Raw genomic sequence first — 12056 nt, 5'->3', positions numbered from 1 at the left:
GAATGCCGGTGACAGTTTAAAGCAAGCTGGGCATGCAGGTGAAATTCAGTACTGACAAATTAATCCAAGAAAATGTGTATTAAAAGGAATAATTTGGACCAATCCAGCAAGCCACTGGTGGCTAAATTCCATGTGACTGCTCTAGGACACTTGGGCATCAGCATGAAGGGGAGCGTGGGAAGAGACATGCAATGTAAGGCAACATATTTCCAGAACAGAATGAAATAGTATTTGTTTAAAGCAGGTTATATTTTTGGATGCAAGAGGCACGGGACAGTAAAATGATACAGCTCCACTGAGAACAGTGTGTTCAGTTCTGAAATATCTGTACATCTGAAGAAAAATTTAGCAGGGGTAGGAGGAGTTCAGTGACCATTGATGGGATTAGCAGAAATGTGGAAAAACTTCCACAAAAAGCAACACTGAATAAATTGAAATTCTTTGGTGCATGAATAGGGTAAATAAAAGAGAGACATGATATAAAAATAATAATAATAAAGATTATTATGAAGACATAAAAATTATACAGAAAGATCATAAAGGAAGTAAGAGCACATGATCTTTCTCACTCTATTACCAGATGAATAAACAAACAAAATGTAATAATTTAAATGAATGACAGAAAATTTTAAGAGCTGAAAAATTATATTTATATGCAGGTTAAATTAACCTGGGGAACGCCTTCCCATTGCATGTGACTGAGCCAAGAGTTCAGTTTATAAACTGATTTGATGTCTGTGTACATATAACACCACCCAAAGACCACATTTGGGAAAAAAAAAAATAAAATATTGAATTCATATGATGTTAATTTATTGATCTTCAAGTATAGAGGATATAGGAAAAGAAAAGCATTTACCTGTATGAGCAACATTATTCCATATTTGCCCATGAAAGATTTTTTTGATCTGCTGAGAAGCAATTGTTGTTAGCCAGTCTGGAGCAAAGAGATTAGATAAGGTAGACTAATGGTATAATTTGCTGTGATAGGACAATGATTGCATACTTGGCCTATCAATATATTGTTGTTTCTAAAATAGTATTCTCTTCTGTTATGGACAGCCACTGCAAGAGATGTACTTGCCTAACTTCATTCACAATGGAGTATTTTTCATTAGGACAGGTTGGAAAAATATCTCATGATTAAGCAACCCAGAAACAGCTTCAAAGAAGAAGTAAATATTCTTTACACCCAGACCAAACCCTGATGGTTCCAGCCCTAAAGGTGTCTATAAGAAAATTATGAGTAACTGAGAGAAGGATATTAGACCAGAAATGGAAATCCAACCTTTACTACAGCAGACACTAGCATATGTGGGCCTTTGTACAATATTATATCAGGTGTCAGCAGCAGACTGGAGTATGTATGGACACAGTTTCAAATTCTGTTTATGGTCTTGGGAAGTGTCCACTTTTATAAGCACACACACCTGCCATTTTACTTCCCCGCACTGCACTCTGTCCAGAAAACCCAGTCTGCAACAACTGCAACTCCCTCCCTAATACTATTGTTTGACAGCATCTGTCCAACTTCTCATGAGCATGAACTTCAACTCTAACTCATTCCTCCCAATATCAAACACTCTATTGAACACACATACAGACAAATATAAGCAGACAGATAGATAGATGTTTCTTCACATATGTAGAGAAATTAAGTTATATGCTTAATTACATTTCTATAAGGTCTATTTAGACTGCCAAACAGATCGGGGGCCAATCTCTCACTCACCTCTGCTCAGTTAGAGACACGTTTTTTTCTCCCCAAGTTCATGCTCTGTTTCCTAATCCAGATAATATAGAGCTTATGTTATAAAGCTATTAGGATAAACAACTACTAGAAGTGAAGGAGAGACATTTGTTTAAATCCTGTTGTGAACACATGAGGCACAAAGCTTTTGTATCTTCAGAGCACAAAAGCTGAGAGAACTTGGATACAGGCTTCAACTCTAACACGAGATTTCAGAGTTTTCCTTTTATTCATTATCAACTCAACTCTCTTCCTCATCATAAAAAAATACTACATACATACAACTCTTCAAAACCAGTGTAGCTCATGTCCTCTGTATACCCCAGAATGCTCTAGGTAAACCTTACCATCTGTTTGATACTTCTGAGTTGGCTGAGGCAACAGAATATGAAGAACTCATGAACGAAAAGAAACACCCTAGAAAGACTTCTGGATCCGTGTCCTACATGTAACACATTGAATCACAGATGATCCCACTAATGTATATTTTATTTTCAATAAATGAAAACAAGCAAAAAACCCCAAAACATTCAAAGAGATTACAAGGTGTTTAAGTGAGAAAATATTTGCTCTTTCTCAAAAATACCCATCAGGAGTCCTAATGACTAGTTCTGAAGATTTTTACCCCTTGAGTTACAGAAGCCACAGAAATTCTAGTATGATGATGATACTGGTGGAACCTGGCATGCTACAAGAAATACCAGTGGATATATCAAAAGGGAGGCAGAGCACATTGACAGCATATTCAATTTATCATCTCTTATTAGACTATCTTAGCAAGTCAAAAACTGACAAAGGATACCCACAACTTAGGTAGAACGCCTATTTCTGAGATGGATCTACAATAACGTTAGTCCCAGAGGCCAAGACAGTAGTACTATTGAATGCCCAATGACTTCAGGTCATAAATTTGATAAAATCAGTTTTAAAATACTTTTTGTGGCCTGTGAGCTTTGTCATCTGAGAAATTACTTCAGAAGTACCTGCTCTGATATATCTCTACAGGGTCCTGTCTTCCTCCTGGGTCAAAGATTTTGAGTCACAGAAGTTCCTGGACAAATAAGGACAACCTTGCAAGTTTGGCCTCTTTTTTTCCACTAGCTTCATTCTTCCTAATTTCCAGTCATTCATTAGCTGCATACATAACTGCAAATGCCAAAGGGTGTTTCCAAAATAGTAACATCCAGATACTAAAATCTGTCTCATTTCAGTAATAAAGTAAGCTTTTTTCCATTCTCTCATCACTAGCAAACACAAGAGGCAGAATACCAAGATCCTCCTTAGACATTGTTTCATTGTTCTTGCTGTAAAAATATCAAGCTTCTGGCCATTCACAAAGTGTTTATTCAATGAGAAAACTTTAGCATTTTTGCCTCAAACTATTTCCCAGAGAGTATGTTTTTATCTAGGTTACACAGAAAATAGTAACATTTTTGTTTGAATAGGATGAAGTTACATCAGAGCAAGTTCAGACTGGACATTTGGAAAAGGTTCTTTACTGCAAGGGTGGCCAATCACTGAACAGGCTCCCTGCGGAAGTGGTCACAGCATCAAGCCTGTCAAGGAGTCCAAGCAGTGTCTGGATGATGTTCTTAGTCATATGATTTAGGTAGTCCTCTGAGAAGCAGGAAGTTGGAGTTGATTATTCTTACTGGTCCCTTCCAATTCTAGATGTTCTCATTCTATGATTCTAAGAGTCTATGAAGAAGAGCCCTTCCTTCTCTTTTGCCATTAGGATCCAGAGTTACAAGTTTAGCATAAGGATATTAACATCAGTCATACCTGGTATGATATTTGAGCTAGTTACAACTTTTCACAGTTTCTCATGGAAAGCATCTTCGTTTTTAATAAAGCAGTTTGGAGACAAATTACCTCCTCCACTCCCCCTGCCAAGGACTGCTATAGGCCCAATCAGAAGTTTAGGATATTAATGGAAAAATGCCTTACATGTCAAACAACTTTAGAACAAGATGATAGAGATCACTGGAAGTGCTTGATAAAGTTCTGGTAAGAAGAATTTCCTCTGTAAGCCTTTGTTTTAAACAGGGTCACCACAACAGGACTGATCTTGAACTTCCTCTGAATAGCCAATTTTTCTATTAAAAGTTTGGGCACAAACTATCCCCAAACAGCAGATTTTCTGCTACCCTTTATGGGTAGAGGTGGTTCTGTGGTAGTTCTCTCCAGGAGCAATGCAAAAAGTAGCACATGTTCTTCTTTGGGAGAATTTATAAGGGAGAAAGAGAGCTGACAAATAAATGCTCTTCTTTGGGCAGACTCCTGAATACTGTCCCTATATGCCAGGCTGCCTTCACAGAATCCAGCAATAAACCAGTACTTATATACTCATGTATTTTAGCTACATTAATCATGCTAACAGCATGGTTTGATTAATGCTTGAGGATAACAGATTTAAATAGAAAAATATGGACATTTTTTACTAGGTAACTCACGGAGTCAAATATCCACTCTTGGAATAAGATTAGCATATACCATTCATGTCTCCCATTAGCAATAAGTAGTTTCCTACTCATGCATATAAGCAAAGAATATTGCTCATACCCTCCACATGTGACAAAACCATTTTTTTTCCTATTTTTGTCACTGCTATTGCAGGAGGATGCCCCAGGCATGGGAATCTGCACACTTCATCATTAAAGGACTACCTTTGCTCAATTTTTGTTTCCTTCAATGCCCCCTACCTTTAAAAGCTAAAGATTATCATATTGCCTTCCCTCCCACAGGGAGAGTAACGCGTAGAGTTTCCCCTGAGGCTATGGTGCACAATACTCTCTGTATCTGTCTGCTGCCTAACTGCAGGGCTGGCACCTTCTGCTGCAGACCAAGGGGGTAATTTCCATTACATCCTCCTTCATAACTCCACAAAGTGAGGGTCTTACAGTTCTTAGCAAAACTTTACTTTCTTTATATATCATCATGAGAACATACCATCATCATTCTGCACTATCTGCCTCTATTAGTAAAATATGTCCTCTGTATCATGCCCAATTCTGCTAGAGGCAACAGATTTAGTGTTACTCAATATTTCACATCAGCCTCTTCACTATCCTTCCTTATAAAAAATCTTAATGGAGTATTGCTTCACTGGTAACCAAAAGGAAAAAATAAATTAAGAAAATTAATTTGTCTCTCTAGAAAGATTTACATGTATAGAACCAATAGAGTCTCAAGAAATTTGTTTCAAACAGCTGAAAGCTCAGTTCTGCACATGGGTCTCTTAAGGTTTTATCAACCCTGACAGTACACTACCCTCCTGTTTCCCAGTTTGCCTGGTTGGACTGACAAATGCATAGAAAAAGGGAAAGATTCTCCCAAATCCTTCATCAAAAGCAATAACAAAGCTGAAGTACACATATGCATGTCAAAATATAACTTTCCTGTCATGTCTCAGTCTATTTAAAAAAAAAAAAAAATTGTGCATTTTTTTAAGTACATGGGGGAAATGGTAGAGAAAAATGCCACCTGGGAAAGTCTGGTAAACTGTAATTACAAATTTTAGAGAAGACACCTGTAGTGTGTTGCATAATACCAGTTAAAATCTCCTGAGGGTAACGAGAAAATCTATGTTGCAAGGCTAGGAGGGAGTGTCTGCTAAATCCATAGCTGCAATCTATCTATGCACATATACACAAGCACTCACATTGATATAATACTCTTACATACACTATACACTGCACCTCTACTTTGAATCTTGGTCAAAAATAATTACATATTTCTCTTAAGGTCAGAACAAAAGAATTCCAGGGACAAAAGAAGCTGTTATACAGCCATTTTGTGTGTTGAGCATCCTGAATAAATGAGGCTGATCCTCTTTATGCTGCCTTTGCTCTCCTTGTTGTGCAGTCTTCCTGCTCTGCAAGAGGAGCTATGAGCTCAGGCTCCACTGGGCAGGTTGTGCATTCCATATCCAAATAATCTGGTACAGACTTCTTTCAAAGAGTAGTCTTATACATCCTCACCTGGGATAGCACTCAAATTGGGATACTGGACATAATTTCAATAGAAAAGCATGGGGATTCTTTAAAGCATTTTGTGAGACTACCTTTCTTCTTTAGCAGTATACCATAGGCTGAATACAACGAAGGCTATTTTTTACAAGGACCATTATGTAGGACTGAGAGCCAAAAAACTGACTGTCCAATTAAATATACATGAAATATAAAAATTATTTATGTAATATTATATTTTAAACTTAAAATAAACAAATAATAGGATTAAAATTACTACTCTGCTAGTCCACAACTTGCCTGGGTTTTTTTGAGCTTTTTAAATAAATGTACTTGTCTAGAGTGCATAAGCACATACAGTAGGCATATATGTTATGTATAACTATGTATAGCTCACTACACAATGTGTCCTTTGAAGATTTGTTTCTCTTTATACATGTAAGCACAACAGCATCATCTGAATTACAGTAACTAAAATGTGCAGTGGACATTAGATTTCATAAGACATTTAAAGCCTTAAATGAACATATACCTGAAAGTACTATAAAAATTGAAATATCCTCTATCATGAGGTTTACGTTTAGCAACAAATTAGAATAACTTTTGTTTATCACTGAAAACAGCTTTCTTTATCTAAACAAACAACAATAACATTAAGTAAAACATGCATTGGCTCCTCAGATGTTCAGACATATTCCAATTTCCTTTCCACATTTTTTTTTATGCAAATCAATGCTGCACAATCTCCTGACCTCTTTTACCATCATACTGGGACAATGACAGTCCAGTAATTGGACTGGCACATATCTAGGATACTTGATTTTAAATTTAAAAGTTAGTGGAGGACAATTGAAATGAAAAGAATGTGACTTTCAGTTAATTCTGGACTGATCAAGTATCAACAATTCATGCCAAACAGACTAAAGCAAACAAAGTGATTGGGACTGTTTGTCCATTCATCCCCATATGCATGCACTTCACACCCCCTACCTCAGTTGTTAATTCCTAACAACAATGCTTTCATCCAGAACAAGGATAATGAGAAAAACCCAAGCAGTGTTCCTTGGGGAACTGTTACACTAAAAGTTACCTAAGGACTAAATCCCACTTGTGCCTCCTGCACGTGATAAAGATGAGCAAAGCATTCAGTATCCTTCTGATTTTAAATCCAAATACACAAACAGCATTATGGAATCCAGACAGATTATTCTGCTTTGCTGATGGCTGATACAGAAAAAAAAACAAACAACAACCTAGTTGAATTAAGCTTTTGACTTTGAACCAGCAGAGAAGTAGGCACTTTGCTTTAAAAAAGCAGGGTGCACCCCAGCTAAAGAGCAGGTGCTGTGTGGTATTTGCATTTCCTGCAGAGGATGCTAGCTAGCAGGACCAGCCAGCTAACCGTGAAAATTCTTGGCCCTAAGTGACCCAAGGACAGACTATAAATCCATCCTATAAAATATAGTAAAAGCCTTGTTTGTTCTTCCAGCCTTTCAATATGTGATGTTATACATTTGTGATTATCTCATTTTATTGGGCTCTTTAGAAAGCTGTTTATGATCATTTGTGGGCAAAACAAAGGCTCATTGTAAACTCTTTTAAATAAGTTGGAAGGTCAATGTGAAACAAAGGGCACCACTTTCATGACTGCTACATGCAAGCTATGCTTGTGTGTGTAATATTACAATGCATTTCAGCAAAGGGATAGAGTCCCGGTTAATTAGAAAGCTAACATATAATAGTATTGCATTAGCAGCCCAAGAAATTCCTATTGAATTGCATACATCTGAAAGCAGAAAGACGTGCTTGTGCTGAAAGTTAATTATCTTGGCAAAAACTGTGAAGGCCAGATTCTCTGAAGACATAAACACAAAGCTCTGTTTTACACTCCTGAGGATATAATTCTTTGTTTATTCAGACAACCTCCATCAGATAAAACTTACAATTTGGATTCAATAATTTGCCTTATTATTTATGATATCTACAGCTAAGTAACACAATTACTACTCAGTTTGTGAGCAGGAAAAAGAATACTGCTGATCAACAAACACAAGGTCTGAAAGAGAAAATCATCATGCTCTGCCAGGTTAAAAATGTTAATGTTGTTGGATTGTGCTCTAGGCAAAGAAGACAAGCTTTTTGCAAGGACAGTTCTGACTGAAATTATTTTTTATGTGTTCAAAATAAAACATTATGGCAAAAATGAATACAGCTTTGTTTGTTTTTTCAGTCATCGTTAGCAATAGACATAAAGGTATTCTGTTTTTCAGCCCATATGGAAAGATCATCAACACTTTCTGCTTCTGGGTTCTTTGCCAAATACCATATCCCACATGCCTTTTACCTTAAAACATAAAAGAAAAGGTGTTGTTCTGGTCAAATAAAGAAATAATTTTTACTAGCATACGTCTAATGTTAAAGCTGCCGAAATCCTGCCAAAGACATTAAACACCATCTGCAAAACAGATTTTCATTAAATTGATCAGTTTAAAGTTAAGCAGCTAGGCAGATGATGCTTTTGAGCTAACCTTTAACCTTTAACCTTCTTAAACTGAAATCAGGTCACTCTTTTTTGGGTAATATCTTTGCCGTTTGAGAACACGAGGTAAAGTGATCTATCCAAATTGAACTGACAATCATAGCATTAATAATGTTATGGATCAATATTTTGTCAATAAAGGGAAAACCAAGCTGTTTTTCCCACAGCTGAGTATTACTCTGCTAACTGCTGCTTGTCACTATCCCTGAGCTCCTAAACAGTTACATGCATGACCTAATTAGCAGTAAATATCCAATATAAAAATAGCCTTTTAAAGCTATGATCAGATTATTCAATAGTATTTTGATAGACTAATTTCATTTATTTATTTATTTATTATTAGAAATTTACCCTGTCATTTAGTTACTTGGTTAACTAAAACTTCTTTTCATCTACTCCAGCTTACTTTGCAAAAAAGCTGCTCTGTATTTATATATTTGAAACTGTTTTATGAGCACAGAACATGGTCTATGCAGTTTCCTGAATCAAAGGCTATTTGACTAAACTACAAAATGGCTTCCTTAAGAGCAGTTCCAGCTATATAGGTTTCATATCGACAGGGATGGATCGCTGTCCTGCCTCAGCTTCCCAACTCTGCAGAGGTTGAATGCTTCCTCCTGTAGCATAGAAATGCACTCTGTTGCTATAGAAGCTTTCTCTGTTTACTTGTGGAGTCACTAAATGCTTCTTGATGGATGCTGCAAAGGACTCACAACTCCTGCGTGGTTTAATTTGCTAATACCAAGCTCCACAATTCCAAATGTAAGTCTTTGGGAAATTCATTTAGCCCAAGCTGAGTTCACTCAGGGTAAGGCCGTCTTTGTTCTCGTTCCTAGCAGCAGCATTAACAACACTGTCTGAATACTGTACTTCTGTAAGAAGCAATCAGGCCATTTCTTTTTTTAAATAACTTAGAAAACAGCCAAAGGTTTTACTTTGCCACATTTAGAACCTAATTCTAAAAGTGACATTTTAGTACTGCCTAAAATTATACAGCTTCAGAAGAGAAGGTCTGATGTTCATGGTTGTTTTAAAAGCTATGGTTATGAAAAGACACCCTTTTCTTCCATCAATAGTTAGGCACAGGAAAAGAAATCAAGCTGTTACTGTAACATTTATAAAAAGAAAATTCTCAAAACTATGAAATTTAAATAAATATAGATGACTAAAGAAAAAACTTTGAGGTACTTGACAAAGCAAAGGAACAGTCACAGATTCTTTTTTTTCGGTGCTTTCAGATGGTTTTAGTATTAAAGTTTTTATTGCCAAACCATATTCACAGCACCTTAATTTTAAAAGAGTTAGAGGAGCTGCTTGAATATAAACACAATTCATTAATATTCAATATCACTCCCAAGGCATATATCTATTATTCATACAAATTAATGTGTGGTTTTTTTTTCCTTAGCTGCTCCAAAAGTTTATCTGATGTATGAAGAAGAAAAAAGTTTACAACTCTTAATGTCAACAGCTTCACCAAGACCTGACAAAACTATCAAGTCTGCTAGCGGATAACTTTATACACTGTCAGAATCTCATTTATTTCCACCTTGTGGCCTGAATGTGCACCCACAAAGTAAAGTTTACTGTGTGACATACAGAGGTATTACATTCTGTTATAAAGAACACACCTCTAGAAATCTTGGTTATTAGGGACACATTGTAGTACTGCCAAACCCAAATCTTATATAATAATAATACCCAATTTTATTTTAAATAAGTCATCCCTCTCCAAATTAGCCTTAAAATGAGATTATATTAAATAGTTTGTGCAGTTATACATGCTATTGCTTTCTGAAGTTGTTAAGCCTGGCAGCATTCAAATCCCCAAATTTCTTTCAGAAGTCATGTGGGACAGAAAGTTTTTAAAAAGCTGTTATTTTTACTAGCAATCCTAGGAACAAGTCTTTAAAAACACATGTATCAGGAGACTTGCAGCGCTCTGGTTACCAGCACTACACTTGCAGTTGTCCTTCTGTAGGCCACAAAGCTTAGAGGGTATCTATGTGTTTGTTTTTCACCCTAACCAATTCAGAGGCTGAACTTCGAAAGGTTAGCGATGATGATTTGCCATGTGTGATAGCTGTACCACATAGGCAATACTGAATTGCTCAGTATAACAAACTAGTATCTGGCATGAAACAGGTGCAGCAGCAGGACGTTTTCAGCCACGAGGGCTAAGAGCTCTCTTAGTACACTAAATCAAATGTTTTGTAGGACTTGCAACTAATCCAAACATATTTGACCAGGTTTCTCTTCGGATTGAATCGAGTGAGTGAATGTGGTGCTGTTTTGAGTAGATGGTTTGTACCTTGAAACTCCATAGCTGTATCTGTAGCTTTGCTAAAAAATAAGCAACTGGTATTTTACATTCAACAGTCTCTGAAGTTTTGGCAGGGAAGCCAGTTGAGAAAAGCCCTCTGCATTCCCATCTCCAATTCTGTAATTTCAATCTGTGACATGGTTTGCAGCAGCATCTCTCTGAATGGTAGCATTATAAAAAAAGATCATTGAAATAATCCGGATTAAAACTCCAAAGAAGAGACAGGAACCAACTATGTTCAGCCCAGGTAATTTAAAAAACCCGATTTAGAGTGTTGCTCCATGATCAGCATAATTGGAGGGAGCAAGGAACTCCTTAATGGAAGACAGGGAGAAAAAGTTCTGGAAGAAGTTTTGCTGCAGAGGCAGGTGAACTCTGACACCAAACTCTCAGCTCTTTTGGCACTCTTCAAAACAGGACTTTGGATGTTTAAAAAACAACAACAAATAAGCACAAAAACTCCCCACCTCCCTATAGCTAAGGAAAAATGCAATTAAAAACAATTCATTATTAAATTAGCAGAGCAGCCAGCACTGTAGGACAATATAATAAACCTGATCATGTGTTACTGACACTTTTGTCCATAGCAGATCCACCAAGGTTACAACAATTAGGTGATAAAATCCGTGTTGCTGCCCATGCACCCTGTGTTAGCTGAGAACGATTTTGAACATGGTTGAACACCAGCAAAATATTATTTCTTGCTTAAACTAGAGGTCTGCTGAGGCTTTTCTGTATTTGTTCTGTGTGTACACATTTTCAATATGATTAGAAAACCAGCATAGTTGCTGTAATCAGCAGATGACTCCTGATAGTTTAGTTATCACAGATTTCTAGTATAAATCAATAGATTACACTTGCAAAATGGATTTTCTAATCATATTTAGAGCTTGTTACAGTGACTAATAGTTTGCAATATTTCCTGAATTTTTATATCCCCTAGACAAAAGAAGTTTTTAATAAGTTACAAAGTTATTCATCTTGGAAATGAATGTGTTATATTTTGTACATGAACCAAGACAATCAAGCCAATCCAGTAAACACTGCAGAAAATAAGTTAGCCCATAATTAGGGTTTGGAAAAAGTCATGACAAGTTGTGTAATAAATGGTATTCATCACTCCCAGCTATTCATTATAGCCACATAGTTTTTTCCAGTAAAGATAAAAATATAGTTGCCATTCTACTAACGTATTTATCTACACCACACCCTTTCATGTTTGTGAAAAATCATTACTGGCTTGGAAAAGAAAGGAAGACAAAAGAATGACAGTGCTTAATTTTGAATATCCTTGGTAATGCTGTGGCATATTGCATGTGCTTACTGAAAATACTGATGTAAAATAACTAGGTTGTGATAGATTATGGCTGAAGAAACTTATATGCCAGAAAGTGATCTCCATTCCAAGGCACAGTATGGAAAAAACATAATTTTCCATAATGTCTGTAAAGCTTCTGATCAAAATGTAATGGACAA

At 36.4% G+C, this 12056-nt stretch overlaps 1 protein-coding gene across 1 annotated transcript in view; it reads right to left on the bottom strand.

The window, feature by feature from the left end:
* ZFHX4 (zinc finger homeobox 4) overlaps nucleotides 1–12056 on the bottom strand; it is a 153956-nt gene that overhangs the window by 113693 nt on the left and 28207 nt on the right. The window lies entirely within an intron of this gene.

This window comes from Chaetura pelagica, unplaced genomic scaffold, assembly GCF_000747805.2.
Source record: "Chaetura pelagica isolate M959 unplaced genomic scaffold, ChaPel_1.0 scaffold76, whole genome shotgun sequence".
Taxonomy (NCBI): Eukaryota; Metazoa; Chordata; class Aves; order Apodiformes; family Apodidae; genus Chaetura; species Chaetura pelagica.
Note: the sequence above shows the minus strand (reverse complement) of the source record. Positions and strands in the feature narration are given on the sequence as shown.